We start from the raw sequence: 13,778 nt of genomic DNA on the forward strand, positions 1-13,778 counted from the left end.
GTGCTCCGCACCAGGCACCTACGCCACCTGCTGCCCCGGTTACTGTCCAAACCAGGGCATGTGGGTGTGGCTGCTCCCTCCCACCCCACCCCACCCCACCCCAAGCCACCCACGAGTCCAAGATGCACAGCGACCGGAACACCGCTACCAGGAGCCGCCAACAAGGCAGACTCATCGGAAACAAGAGCGGGAAACGCGTCGGAGGGCACGGATTGAGTCCCGCCGCCCCGTTCCCGGCCCTCGAGACGCGCTGGCTCCGACCCGGGCTGGAGCCGGGAGGGGACGGCCTCGGAAACGGGAAAGAGTTCCTGCCCGGGCAGCTCTGCCCTGTCCCAGCGTCTTTTCAGGGCCGCTTCCTGGTGGCAAGAACGTCCGTTGACTTTGAAAACGAGAGGAGACACTTTCACGGCGGGATGTCGCCATGGCGCTGGGACCCCGCCCGGAGCTCCTACAGACACCCTGTCTCTGTGAGGGGCCGGGGAGCGGCCGAGCCAAGAGAAGCGATCCTCCCTGAGAGAAAGGACAGATTTATTCCCGTCCCACTCGTCCCCAGGACGCGCCACCAGAATGCAAAGAGGAGTCGCCCGGGAGAGCCGTGGCCGCTGCGGGAACGTGGGGCCGGTGTGAGGCGGGAACATTAGCCCTATTATGCGGCTCTGGCAGCCAAGCGCCCGCGGCTCTCCCGCCGCTAGTTCTACCTTAGGGAGTCCCAGCCCCTTCTCGAAATAATCGGGGTTTGCATGGCTGATCGGTGTTGACTGTGCTTTCCTTCCACCGCGAGACGACTCGCCGACAGGTCAACCAGGAGACGTTCTCAGGGACCAGGGGGAACACAATTTCAAATACAGGCTCCACATTGAAGCCACTGTCTGAACCCCCCAGCCCCCCAGCCTCCCAGATCCCCAGCCCCCCAGCCCCCAGCCCCCTAGCCCCCCAGCCCCCCAGGCCCCCAACCCCCAGCCCCCAGCCCCCCAGCCCCCCCAGGCCCCCAACCCCCAACCCCCAGCCCCCAGCCCCCAGCCCCCTAGCCCCCCAGCCCCCCAGGCCCCCAACCCCCAGCCCCCAGCCCCCCGCCCCCCAATCCCCAACCCCCCAGCCCTCAGCCCCCCAATCCCTAGCCCCCCAGCCCCCCAGCCCCCCAGTCCTCAGAAACAGGTGCGTCCCATCTGCAGTCGCCTCCGCCCACAGGTGCCCGGGCCGGGTGGCGGCTGTCCCGTTTGGTTCCCGATTTTACAAAAGTTGTCATGGAAGCAGTTTTACGAAGTTCATTTTTGTGATGAATTTCTCTTTAAAGATCGTCATAAGCACCAATAAACCTGGTAAGTTTTCTGCTTCCATCCTTTTAAAAGCGGCTTTTGCCAGAGGGCTCCAGGCTCCTTTCAAAGCCCCAAGGACTGTGGTTTCTAAAGTGGCTTCTACCCGAGGCAATAAATAAGGTTTCTGGGGAAGACATCAGAGCCGGGACATAAATCCAAGCAGGCCCCGCAGCGGCCAGCGTCTGTGAGGGGAGAGACGCGCTCCTTTTTTAGGAAGAAAGCGGAAAATCCCTCCCTGTAGACCAGAAAAGCCGGCACGTAGACCGGCCCCATAACTCTTCCCGTTTTTGGCTTCGCTCTCTTGTCGGAAAAGAGTACAGGGAGGCCCGAGAGGAAAATGGATGTCTTTCCTCTGGCTCGTTGGGGGCAGTTTGAGAAGAATATTCTTTCTGGAGAAGAAAAGCTGCTGGCTGTTTCAGGAAGCTGCCTGCAAGGCCGCCCGTAGCAACGGCCTCGCCGCGGCCATTCCTGGGAGAACACGGGACAGAGGCTCCGGAGGGGGACTCGCCGGTCAGGCGGCCACTAGGGGTGGACGTGGAGAAGCCACACTTTAAATTTGTGTTAAAATCTTTGGAAATCGTTTTCAAAAGTTTTCATACTTAAAGAGTTACCTAACAAAAGGTAACCGGTTCTTAAAAAAAGCGGACAAAACACGAATACGAAATTTATTTTAGCACGAGACCAGAGCAAAACAAAATTCTGTGGCCTGTGCCAATGACTGGCCGATTTATTTCACATCTGGTCGTGGGGATTTCCATTGAGCCGTGATAGCATTATTGATCAGGACAGCGGGGAGCAATACATTGGCACCGCCCGCCCGCCTGATGGCTGTTTGTTTGTTGTTTCTTTTTAAAATGTATTTTTATTGATTTCAGAAAGGAAGGGAGAGGGAGAGAGAGAGAAACACCAATGATGAGACAGGATCATGGATCGGCTGCCTCCCGCACACCCCCTATGTCAGTGGTTCTCAACCTTCTGGCCCTTTAAATACAGTTCCTCATGTGGTGACCCCAACCATAAAATTATTTTCGTTGCTGCTTCATCACTGTCATGTTGCTACTGTTATGAATCGTCATGTCAATATCTGATATGCAGGATGGTCTTAGGCGACCCCTGTGAAAGGGTTGTTCGACCGCCAAAGGGGTCGCGACCCACAGGTTGAGAACCGCTGCCCTGTGTGGGTCAAGCCTGCAACCCGGGCCTGTGCCCTGATGGGGAACCGAACCCTGACCTCCTGGGTCATAGGTCAATGCTCAACCACTGAGCCACACCGGCCGGGTTCACACCTGGTTTGAATGAGTGGCGAGGGCTGCACCTCCCCCTGGAGAAGACGTGCCTGACTGGTGTGGAGAGCGCTTTTCCTAGAACTGCTTCGTGTTTCTAGAACCCAGGAATAAGCTTCCCTTATTCATTGAACAGCCTCTGAAATGCCCACACCCCATAAAACCAGCTCGCATCCCACCGCAAACGCCGCCTCCTGTCTCCAGGGGCGTGTACGGTTTTAACGCTAGGACCACAGTCTTATTTACAGAAACGTAATTTCTTGTTTCCCTAACCTACAGGAATCATCATTTTTAAACAAAAATTGCCAACATTTCGCCCTGGCTGGTGTGGTTCAGTGGTTGGAGCGTCAGGCAGCGAACCGAGGGGTCGCGGGTTTGGTTCCTGGGCAAGGGCACGCACCTGGGTGGTGGGCTCGCTCCCCAGTGTGGGGCGTGTGGGAGGCAGCCCTCTAAGGATTCGCTCTCGTCATTGATGTTTCTCTCTCTCTCCCCCTCTCCCTTCCTCTCTGAAATCCATAAAAATATTTTGAAAAATAAAAAAATTCACAAAGCCCTGCGGCGGCGGCCTTGCCGGGGAGGGTGGGAAGGGGCCTGGGACCGACGTGTGGTTGACGTGCTTTTAAACAGTCATCGTTTTATGTTGGCCTGGCTGCCTCCACCTCTCTGTGGCCATCCCAGGCCCTATCCGTGCGGCCCCTCCCGGCTGCATCGCACAGAGCGGCCCCTGGGAAAGGGCACTGCCCCAGCCAGGCTCCGCTCCAGCGTCACCATCATCAGCAAGTCTTGGAGAAACCGGGCCACGGGCTAAGGCGGCCGGGCACCGCTGGGCGACCTTCCGGCTTCTCGCTGTTTCAGCGACAAGGCTCTTGGCTCCGGTTCGCGGATAAAGCTCCCAGTGAGGCACATCTATTGCTTATTAGTAAGCGAACAGCCTCTGATCGGGAAGGAGGCCTCTGGCCGCAGGTGCTGGCACCGTCTCTTCCAGTGGGGCCCCCAGGAGGGGGAGGGGGAGGGGGCAGGCCGTCCTCCCAGAACCGGCTCCTCAGGGCGTTGAGTCAGTGCTCAGGCCCTTGGAGAGGACGACTCTGGGGCAGGACTGTCACCCGCAGATCCACCTGGGCGGGGGTGGGGGGGGGGCAGGCATCTTCTCCCAGGCGCCGATGGGAGGGTGGGAGGGCGGGGACTTGAGTGTTGGAATCAGCCGAGTCAACGGAGCCAAGACTGATGAGTCAGAGGAGAGACGGAGCCACGTGCTGTCAGAGCCACAGCGTGTCCTGCCGCCACCCGCCCGCCGGCTCCTCCGGCCTCACCTCGCAGGCGCCGCCACCCGCAGCGGGAGCTCCTGCGCACACGCACCGACTGATCCCCGACACGCGCGTGTGTCTCCTCTCCTTTTAGCTCACCCGCTCCGAAGCCACCGACCAGATTCCAGCACCTCCCACTGCCTCCCTCTCCCTGCATCATCCTGGCGTTGGGCCCGCTGCTCCCGACGAGGTCCCTGTCCCTTCATCCCTCCGTGTCCCCCAGCACAGCCTCCTTCCCATGAGGCGGCTCTGCCCCCCCCTGCCCCCCCAGGTCCCCCATGAGGCGGCTCTGCTCCTCCTGCCCCCCCCACAGCTCCCCCGTGAGGCGGCTCTGCCCCCCCGCCCCCCCAGCTCCCCCATGAGGCGGCTCTGCCCCCCCCGCCCCCCCAGCTCCCCCATGAGGCGGCTCTGCCACCCCCCTGCCCCCCCCAGGTCCCCCATGAGGCGGCTCTGCTCCTCCTGCCCCCCCCCACAGCTCCCCCATGAGGCGGCTCTGCCCCCCTCCTGCTGCCCCCCCCAGCTCCCCCATGAGGCGGCTCTGCCCCCCTCCTGCTGCCCCCCCACCCCCCACCCACCCCCCACAGCTCCCTTCACCCCACCAATCCCTGACAAGTTCCCCGGGGAAAGCCCGGCCGGCCTGTAAGCGATCTCTAGGCCCCTTGAACTTGCCCAGGTTTGGGGCTCAGTGGAGCCACTGCACCTGCTGTTCCTACAGCCCTGGGACCCTCTTCAGCCCCTTCTGCACGTGCCTGGCTCCTGCCATTGGATTGGTTTCCTACCACTGACAATGATTACAAACTGGGCCTAAAACACAGGAAGTGCCCTGGCCGGTGTGCTGAGTGGTTAGAGCGTCGGCCCACAGACTGAAGGGTCGTGAGTTCTATTCCGCTCGAGGACACGCACCTCAGTTGCAGGCTCCATCCCCAGCCCCGGTTGGGGTGCATGCAGGAGGCAACCAATCCATGTGTCTCTCTCACATCGATCCCCGCCGCCCCTCTACTCTCTCTGAAAATCAGTGGAAAAAACAGCCCCTGGTGAGGATTAACAACAAAAGCAGAAGTGAATTCTCTCATGACTCAGCACGCCAGAAGTCCAACATCAAGGCAGTGGCAGGGCCACCCTCCCTCTGAAATCTGTAGGGGAGGGTCCTCGCTGCCCCTTCCAGCTTCTGGGGAAGCCAACATTCCTTGGCTTGTGGCTGCATCCGTCCGGTCTCGGCCTACATCTTCGCATGGCCCTCTCCTCTGTGTTGTCTCGCATGCTAGGCCCAGTGTGACCTCTTCTGAACTAATTGCTTCTGCAATGACTTGGTTTCCAAATAAGGTCACGCTCACAGGTACTGGGGATAGGACTCAAACATATCTTTGGGGGGTGGGGGGTGGGACACAATTTCACCCCAACAGAACCCTTGAGCTCTCAGGCTAGACATCCCTTCCCCCAAGATGACTGAGCTCCAGGGTGGGCTGTCAGTCTCCTGCTGGTGTCCTGGCGAGTCTTCTCACCTTAGATGACCGTGGGCCCCCAGGCCCTTGCCTGTGGGTCTGTCTCTCACTCGAATGTAAGCTCCTGGAGCCCTGGCCCCGGTACCCACTGTTAATTGCACTTCAGAATGAGCGGCAGGCTGGAGGCCGCAGCCGTGGCCGGGAGACTGGACGCCATAAAGTAACAACGCTGTAACCTGCACCCATCACTGTCAATGTTTTCAAAGCCGTGATTTCACGGAATCCGCACAGCAACCCAGCAAGACGGGCAGACAAGAGCAAGGAAGCCAAGCTCCTGGTGGAGGAAACTGCGTGGCTAAGGCAGGACCCCTGGAGGAGAGCTGGCATTGAAATGCTAATTATAACTACAGGGTGACAAGCTCCATGATCTCAGTTCTCAGGGGGTTCCAGGGGACCAGGCTAAGGAAGGTGGCCGAAAGCCCACCAAACACATCCAGAAGGATTTGGAAGCCACGCGGGAAACGCATCCTGACTTTCCTATGTGCCCTAGGACACCATGCGCATTTTTAACTCTTCTGTGTCTTGGAGAAGAGCCATTCAAACAAGCACCAGAACAGAAGCCGGCGTTGGGTCAGAAGGAAATCGTTAGGTTTTGTTTTTTACTTCCTCGCCTGGAAAGAGAGGGTTCGGGGGGGACTAGAGGCTGGTTTCTGCACAGGCACTCTGTCGGGAGGCAGGCACAGCCCCTGCCTCCTGGGTCCCGGCACATCTGGGTGCAGAAGCCCAGATGCCCACGCCAGACCACGCCTTGCCCTGGCGGGGTCCGTGGATGTTAATAGGAATGTATTTACCAAAGTTTTGAAAATTATCTCCTGAAGCTAGGAAGGGGTACATAGAAATAGGAAGATCCATGCCCTTCCCTCCCCCCCGCCAAAAAAAAAAAAAGAAGAAGAAGAAAAACCCATGCACAGTGCCCAGGACTGGAGCGGCATCGTAGGAATGGGTGTTGATATTCTTAATGTGATATTAAAACCTATTGAGAAAGTAGGCAAAGGGCAGCAGGCAATTGAGAAAAGAGAAATACAAATGGACAATCGAATAAAAATATATGCAAATTAGCCCGGCTGGTGTGGCTCAGTGGTTGAGCATCGACCCATGCACCAAGAGGTCACCGGTAAGGTCAGGTAAGGTTCTGCTCAGGGCACAAGCCTGGGTCCCCAGTAGGGGGCGTGCAGGAGGGCAGCTGGTAATGTTTCTCTCTCATCAATGTTTCTATCTCTCCCTCTCTCTAAAAAATCAATTTTAAAAATATGCCAATTAAAATAGAACAATGCACAGTTGCTAATAAACCTTGAGTTAGTAGCTCCCCAGCTGGCAGAGGCTCCTGGGTTGAGACCAAGAAGCGGCTGAGTGACTAGAAATGGATTCTGATAAACCCACACCAGGTCCGTGAGGACTGACCCGTGAGACCCCGGATGTGGGAGGGAATGGAAAACACTTGCAAATAGGTCACGGGGGTCCCTGCCCATCCTCTCACTTAGTCCAACCTGAGCTTCCTGTTCAGGTCCCAGGCCCACTCCTCAGGGCCAGTATGGGGTGAGGGGTGGGGAAATGCCCGACCGAATTTTTGGCCCCCCCAACCCCGCTGGGCTTCCTCCCGTAACAATTGCCCGAGCTGGTTAGAAGGAGGACTTGCGAAATCAAAGCTCAGAGTGGCCAAAACAAACACGTGGCCAGACGCGGGCCAGCGGGCCGATGCGGCTCCCACATTCGCGTTTTCTAAACTTAGAAAACGGTCGTGAGCGGGAAGGCCGCGTGTTTCCCGCAGATCGTGTCTGCGGTCGTCATTCGCCCGAATCCCTGTTGCATCCTCTTTCCCGTCAAAAGCTCGAACATCCCACAACGTCCGCTGAGAGCGCTGGCCACAGGACGCCCGGGCCCGCAAAGTCCGGGCGGGGCTGGCGCAACGCTCCGTGCTCCCCCGCGGGCGGAGCGCCAATGTTCTCTCTCCTAACAGTTGTCAGATCTTTCTAGCAAACACCTAGGACTGGCTGCTCTCTGCAATCAGGTCGGGGCAGGCGGGGACGTATTTGTTTAACACCCTGTGCTTTCATTCCAGGAGAAAGGGAAGGGGACAGAACACTCTGTCACGTAAACAATGGCCCGGAGTCTTGGGCAAGAGAAATTGGGACAGGAAGCAGACAGGGACTCCTCGCCCCAGGTAACTGCCTGATAAGGGAAATGTGCACAGTGAGTTCCCGTCCTGAGATAAATGTTTACACGCTGAGCCCTGTGTTTGGCAGCACTAAGCCATGTCCCCGTCTGAACATTGACCTCTGGAGACCAAACACGGGGCTAATTTTGCAGGTGATGTAATTAATTCCTGCGGCCGGGGCTGCGGGCGCGGAGAAACGGCTGTGCTGTGATTGTTTTAAAAGGTGATTCAGCAGGTGCTGCGGCCGCCAGGTAGCACGCTCCGTTTACTATCTGACACTTTTCTGGGTGACACCTGGAATGGTGTCGCACCGACGGTTCCAGGAAGACGGGGCCCCCCTGAGGCCGGGAGAAGCGGTGAGCAGCTCGGGGCTTGCGCACGGCAGCCTGGCCCTCGTTCTCAGCGGGCCCCGAGGACCCGATTTCTCGGAGGCTGGTGTGGCGTGGCCCGGAATTTCCGTGACCAGACGTACTGAGCGTTCACGTAAATAAAATATGCGGGCAAACGTGCTCTCACCGTGAGCTAGAGTGACCCCGGCCCCAGCAAAAGCAAAAGGCAAAGGACCAGCCAAGAAAGACATTGGCCACAGAACAGCGCCCCCTTCTTTCCAGGTGGTGGCCCTGGTCCATCCTTGTCACTGCCCTGGCTCCCCCGTAGTGTTCCTGAACCTGAGCCCTTATGGTGTCACCCTGGACGCATCTCAGACCCGCACCCTGCCCCCACGGCCCCCGCCAGTCCTCTGCCGAGGGCTCCCTGCCCAGGGCCTCCGGCCCTGACACGCTGAGACCAAACACAGGGCCTGTTCTCCTTAGATGCCGCCCTCCGCCCTCCTGACTCCCTCCCGGGCCCCACCCTCCCTGCGCCAGGCCCCTCAGACTGTCCTTCCCAACACCTTACAGCCAGCCATCCACAGTGCTCCGGGTCTACACTCCCACCCTCTCTCAAAGCGCACACTGACGATAGTTAAAAGGATAAATTTTATATTTTGCCACAGTTTTTAAAGATAACTAATATGTTTTAAAAAGGTAATAGTAGCCCAGCTGGTGTGGCTCAGTGGTTGAGTGTCAACCTATGAACTAGGAGGTCATGGTTTGATTCCCGGTCAGGGCACATGCCCAGGTTGCAGGCTCTACCCCCAGTGTGCAGAAGGCAACCAATCAATGATTCTCTCTCATCATTGATATTTCGATCTCTCTCTCCCTTTCCCTTTCTCTCTGAAGTCAATAAAAATCTCTATATATAAAAGGCTAATATGCTAAGTGTTTGACCGGTCGCTATGATGTGCACTGACCACCAGGGGGAAGACGCTCAATGCAGGAGCTGCCGTGACATGCACTGGCCACTTACAGAGAAACGGTAACCGTGGACCTGGCACCCACAAAGCAACACTTGGCTTTCCCCAAATGGGACACAGGCCCTGCCACCACCCGGAATGACAGCCCACCAAATCGCAGCCGACGCTGCCAAGACCCCATGGCACAAAATGTGGCCCACAGCCCAGCCCAGCCCGGAAACGGTGGCTGTGGGTGCTGGGTAATGATGTCACGTAGCAACACCCAGTTTCCTCTCCCTAGCAATTAGCCTCCTTGCAGTTTCTTCAGCCCAGGAAAATGACTTGCTTTATAGCCAGGTGTAAACACTTTACACTTTAACCAAATGTCTGTGAATCATTTTCCCAAGCCTCATCTCATTTGATCCTCACAGGAGTCCTGGAGTAGGTAGAGAGGAGACTCAGTGGAATCCTATTTTCTTTTCATTAGCGGGAAAACGGAGATTTAGAAAGCTTAGAAACTTGACCCGACTGAAAAGAAGAAATGGTGAACCTTGAAAATGACTTCAGGTTTTCTCACTGCGCAGAATATAGTCAAACACTGCTGCAGTTAAATATTTTACCCTTTGTTCTCCTTGTATGATCTATAATAATAATCTGCTTTGTGTTGATATTTGCTGCTGTGTTGCTGATAATTACCTGAAAGAGAAGTTGGGGTGCTTCCCTGGGCTGGGAAAAGTTTAGCTAAATCAGAAAGCAGGTCTAATTAAGTGAGTTTATTCTATATCTATAAAAGGCTAAGTTGACTCACGCATGCGCAATACATATAAAGCTCTCGCTGGCGCCAATCGCACGGGTGTGTTTCCATCTGTCATTGTCGATTGTGAATTTGGTTGACACTTCTATTATAGAGAAAGGGCGAAGAGTGATATTAAAATATTTCCTCTAATTAATTTCCTTTCAATGTGCACAAATTCGTGTACCGGGCCACTAGTATTTTTTTAAAAAAAGTAATAATAGCTCACACAACATCATGCTTACTTTTGGGAACTGTGGTTCAGGGACCAGTCCTGAGAACACCTGTAGGGTGGGTAATAGTCTCCCTATTTTCTTTCTTTTTTTAAAAAAAAATATATTTTATTGATTATTTACAGAGAGGAAGGGAGAGGGATAGAGAGCCAGAAACATCGATGAGAGAGAAACATCGATCAGCTGCCTCCTGCACACCCCCTACTGGGGATGTGCCCACAACCAAGGTACATGCCCTTGACCAGAATCGAACCTGGGACCTTTGAGTCCACAGGCCGATGCTCTATCCACTGAGCCAAACCGGTTAGGGCCAGTCTCCCCATTTTCCTCTGAAGGCACCGAGGACTAGCTCAGGACAACAAACCCCAGTTCACGGCCGGATTCTGGAGCCCGGCCGGGCCCACTCCTTACACAGCGTCTCTGTGTGGCCACGCTGCGGCCGCAGACGGGAGGGGTCACAGCGGAGAACATACAGCTCAAAGCACCCAAAATATTTACCATCCAGCCTCGGACTGGCACACAGTAGGTGCTCAGTAAATGCTTGTTGGGTGAACAACGGAAGCAGCACAGGGATACTCATGGTCGTACAAGCATAAAGTCATCAAAGAACCTTGACGTGTTACCCTCCCCCCACCAGGGGCCTGAGGCTGATGACCTCGACCAAGCCATCTGACCTTTCTGAGGTTTGGTTTCCTTGTCCATGAAATAAGAAGTTGAACTAGACGATTCCGGGGTCGGAAGAGGGTGTCTTCCTGATTCTTAAATTCTACAACCGTATCAGAATCCAGCTGTGTGGACACTCGGATTCCTCCCAGCACCTTCCGTCTGGACTCCTTTGACCTGTCTGAGCGCCTCTGCACAATCATTAACTTTTATTGTGGACATGCCAGGCTTTATCGCAGAAACGGCGTGATCCCTGCTCGCTCCTCACCGGCTCTCGGAGGAGGAGGACCTGTGAGGAGCACGTCCGGGTCCCGGACGGAGATTTTCCCAGGCACTTGCCAGCGGCCACGCCCGGGGAAGGGCCCTGACGTCGGGACCCGGCAGGAAGCGCCTTTAGGCTGGAAACAAGCTCACGTGGCTGTGGCACGACCAAAGCTGCCGTATCCTCGCGCTCGGACGGGAACTAAACCACAGGACGCAGCGTGTCATGGCGACAGTGTTTCCATCCCATGTATCTTCCCTGGTGGCCACGACCGTCACCAGGGCCCGGATTTTATTTTCGCTCCTGTCGCTCTGCAGAGGACGCGGACGTGGGCTTGATGAGAAGGGCCCTCCGTGTCCTGGTTCCCTTCATCAGTTCCCCAGGACCCGGGGCCAGGCCGCTGGAACGAAGCCCCTTTCTCCCTCCGGTTCCCAGATCCGTGCAATTGAAAAGGTTAAACAGCAGCACCCAGTGTTCCTAACAGAAGCTGTCCCTGACATTTCTAGAAAGTAACCGAGCTTGGAAGTCACGTAGCCGTGACATTGGCCAGTGGTTCACAGAGGAATATTCCCAGAATGAATGCAGGGTCATTGAAAAAAATTTTTGGAGGGAAAATGGAACCTTTTCATTTTTAACAGCTTGACTGAGATACAACTCACCCACCCTACAGTTCACCCATTTGACGTGCACAATTCTACAGCTTTCAGTCTATTCACAGAGCGGTGCAGCCATGGCCACAGTCAATGTTCCAACATTTCCTTCGCCCAAAGAAAACCTCACCCCTCTCAGCCATCACCCTCCCGCCCTCCCCTCTCCCGGTCCCGGGGCAGCTGCTCTCTGTCGGAGGATGAGCCTGCTCTGGACATGTCATGTGAATGGAATCAAACAGTACGTGGCCTCCTGCATCTGCCTCTCACTCAGCATAATGTCCTCGAGGCTCATTCATGTTGGAGCACGCGTCTGACCTGCATTCCTTCTCCTGCCAAGTAGCAATCCCTGGTGTGCACAGACCTCGGGCGGCTCATCCACTCACCAGTGGGTGAGTCATTCAGTTTTGGAGCTGGAGGGACCTGGCAGGTCCTCTAACACAGCCTCAGTCTCACAGAGAGAAGAGGCACAGAGAGGGAGTGACTTACACAAGGTGACGTCGCCAGCCTGGGAGGCCTGGCGCTGGAGCTTTGGTTTTTTTAATACACTGAGTGGCCAGATTATTATGACCGCCCCATCAGTACAATGAAGTGAATTAGTTATGCAAATAATAATAAAACCTTGAGAGCATTTGCTGAGGAAGTTTTCACTATTCAGTATTTTTGGAAATGTCAATGAAGTACTGGTGGGGTGGTCATAATAATCTGGCCTCTCAATATCTGTAATTTATGTATTTTTTAAAATCCTCACCCGAGGATATTTTTTCCATTGATGTTTAGAGAGAGTGGGAGAGAGAGAGAGGCAGAGAGAAGCACCGATGTGAGAGAGACACATTGACTGGTGCCTCCTGCATGCCCCCACCAGGGCTGGGAGCCTGCAACTGATGCAGGTGCCCTTGACCGGAATCAAACCCGGGACCCTTCAATCCACAGGCCTATGCTCTATCCACTGAGCCACACGAGGTAGGGCTATTATTGATTTTAGAGAGGAAAGGAGAGGGAGAGATAGAAACATCAATGATGAGAGAGAATCCGGCACGCCCCACACTGGGGATCAAGCCCACAACCCGGGCATGTGCCCTGACCAGGAGTCAAACCATGACCTCCTGAACTTTGGTTTTTTAAATCACGAAATAGTTCCAGCATCCTGGAAAGTACAGAAAAAAATCGAATGAACATGCATGGACCCACCACCCAGCTTCGAAACCATCTTCCCATATTTGCACGTTATGTCATCTAGAGAATAAAATATTAAAGACACTTTTGAAGCTATGGGCCCCCTCCCTGGCCCCTGATCCTGCCCCCTCCCTCCCCCGTGAGAACGACTTTATTTCCGTGCACATTTTAATTCTATCACTACAAACACACATGTCTATAAACATGCACACTATTTTGTACATGCAGCCAAACTTTATATAAATAGCATCAAACCATATGTCTGCCTCACTCTGTGGCTTGCTTTATACAATGCTGTGTGTTTGAGATTTACCCGTGCTGATGCATGTAACCGTGGTCTACTATATTCACTGCGTTATAGTATCTGTTTCTTAAAATCTACCAGCATTTATGAATCTCTATGCCTCAATAAGTGTTTAGAAAAGGGGTCAACACACTGAGAATCCGGTTATAACTATTTTAGGCTTCGCAGGTCAAGTGCCCTCTGTTTTACGGCTTCCCTCAGCTGCTGTAGCTGTAACCCAGCCTCGGACAATATGAAAACACACGGGCGTGTTCCAATAAAACTTCACAAAAGCAGGCGGCGGGCCTGATTGCAATGTTCTCATTTACTGGTCATTGGGGTTTCCATTTGGGGTTCCCTTCTCCTGGGTTCCTTGTAGGAGTTCTTTGTAAATTCTAAACCCCAGGGTAAGCTGGTCAACTCTTCAGCATTCCTTACGGGACTTCTGATTGGTAGTACACTGAGTTTATGTATTAATATTGACATGTACTAACATCTTTATACGATATTGACTATGAACATAGCACAAAGCCTTTCTGTATGTTTCAATACACACATTTTAAACAATTTTATAAACTGTACTAAAGGCCCAGTGCACAAAATTCGTGCACGGGGGGGGTGTCCTTCAGCCCGGCCTCCACCCTCTCCAATCTGGGACCCCTCGGGGGATGTCCAACTGCTGGTTTAAGCCCCATCCCTGCGGGCCTAAACCGGCAGTCGGACATCCCTCTCACAATCCAGGACCACTGGCTCCTAACCGCTCACCTACCTGCCTGCCTGATCGCCCCCTAACCTCTCCCCTGCCGGCCCGATCACCCCCAACTGCCCTCCCCTGCCGCGACCCGCCTCCTCCACCGGGACTGGCCTCCTCTGCACTGTGTGGAGCCG

Source organism: Myotis daubentonii, chromosome 3 (genome assembly GCF_963259705.1).
Source record: "Myotis daubentonii chromosome 3, mMyoDau2.1, whole genome shotgun sequence".
NCBI lineage: Eukaryota > Metazoa > Chordata > Mammalia > Chiroptera > Vespertilionidae > Myotis > Myotis daubentonii.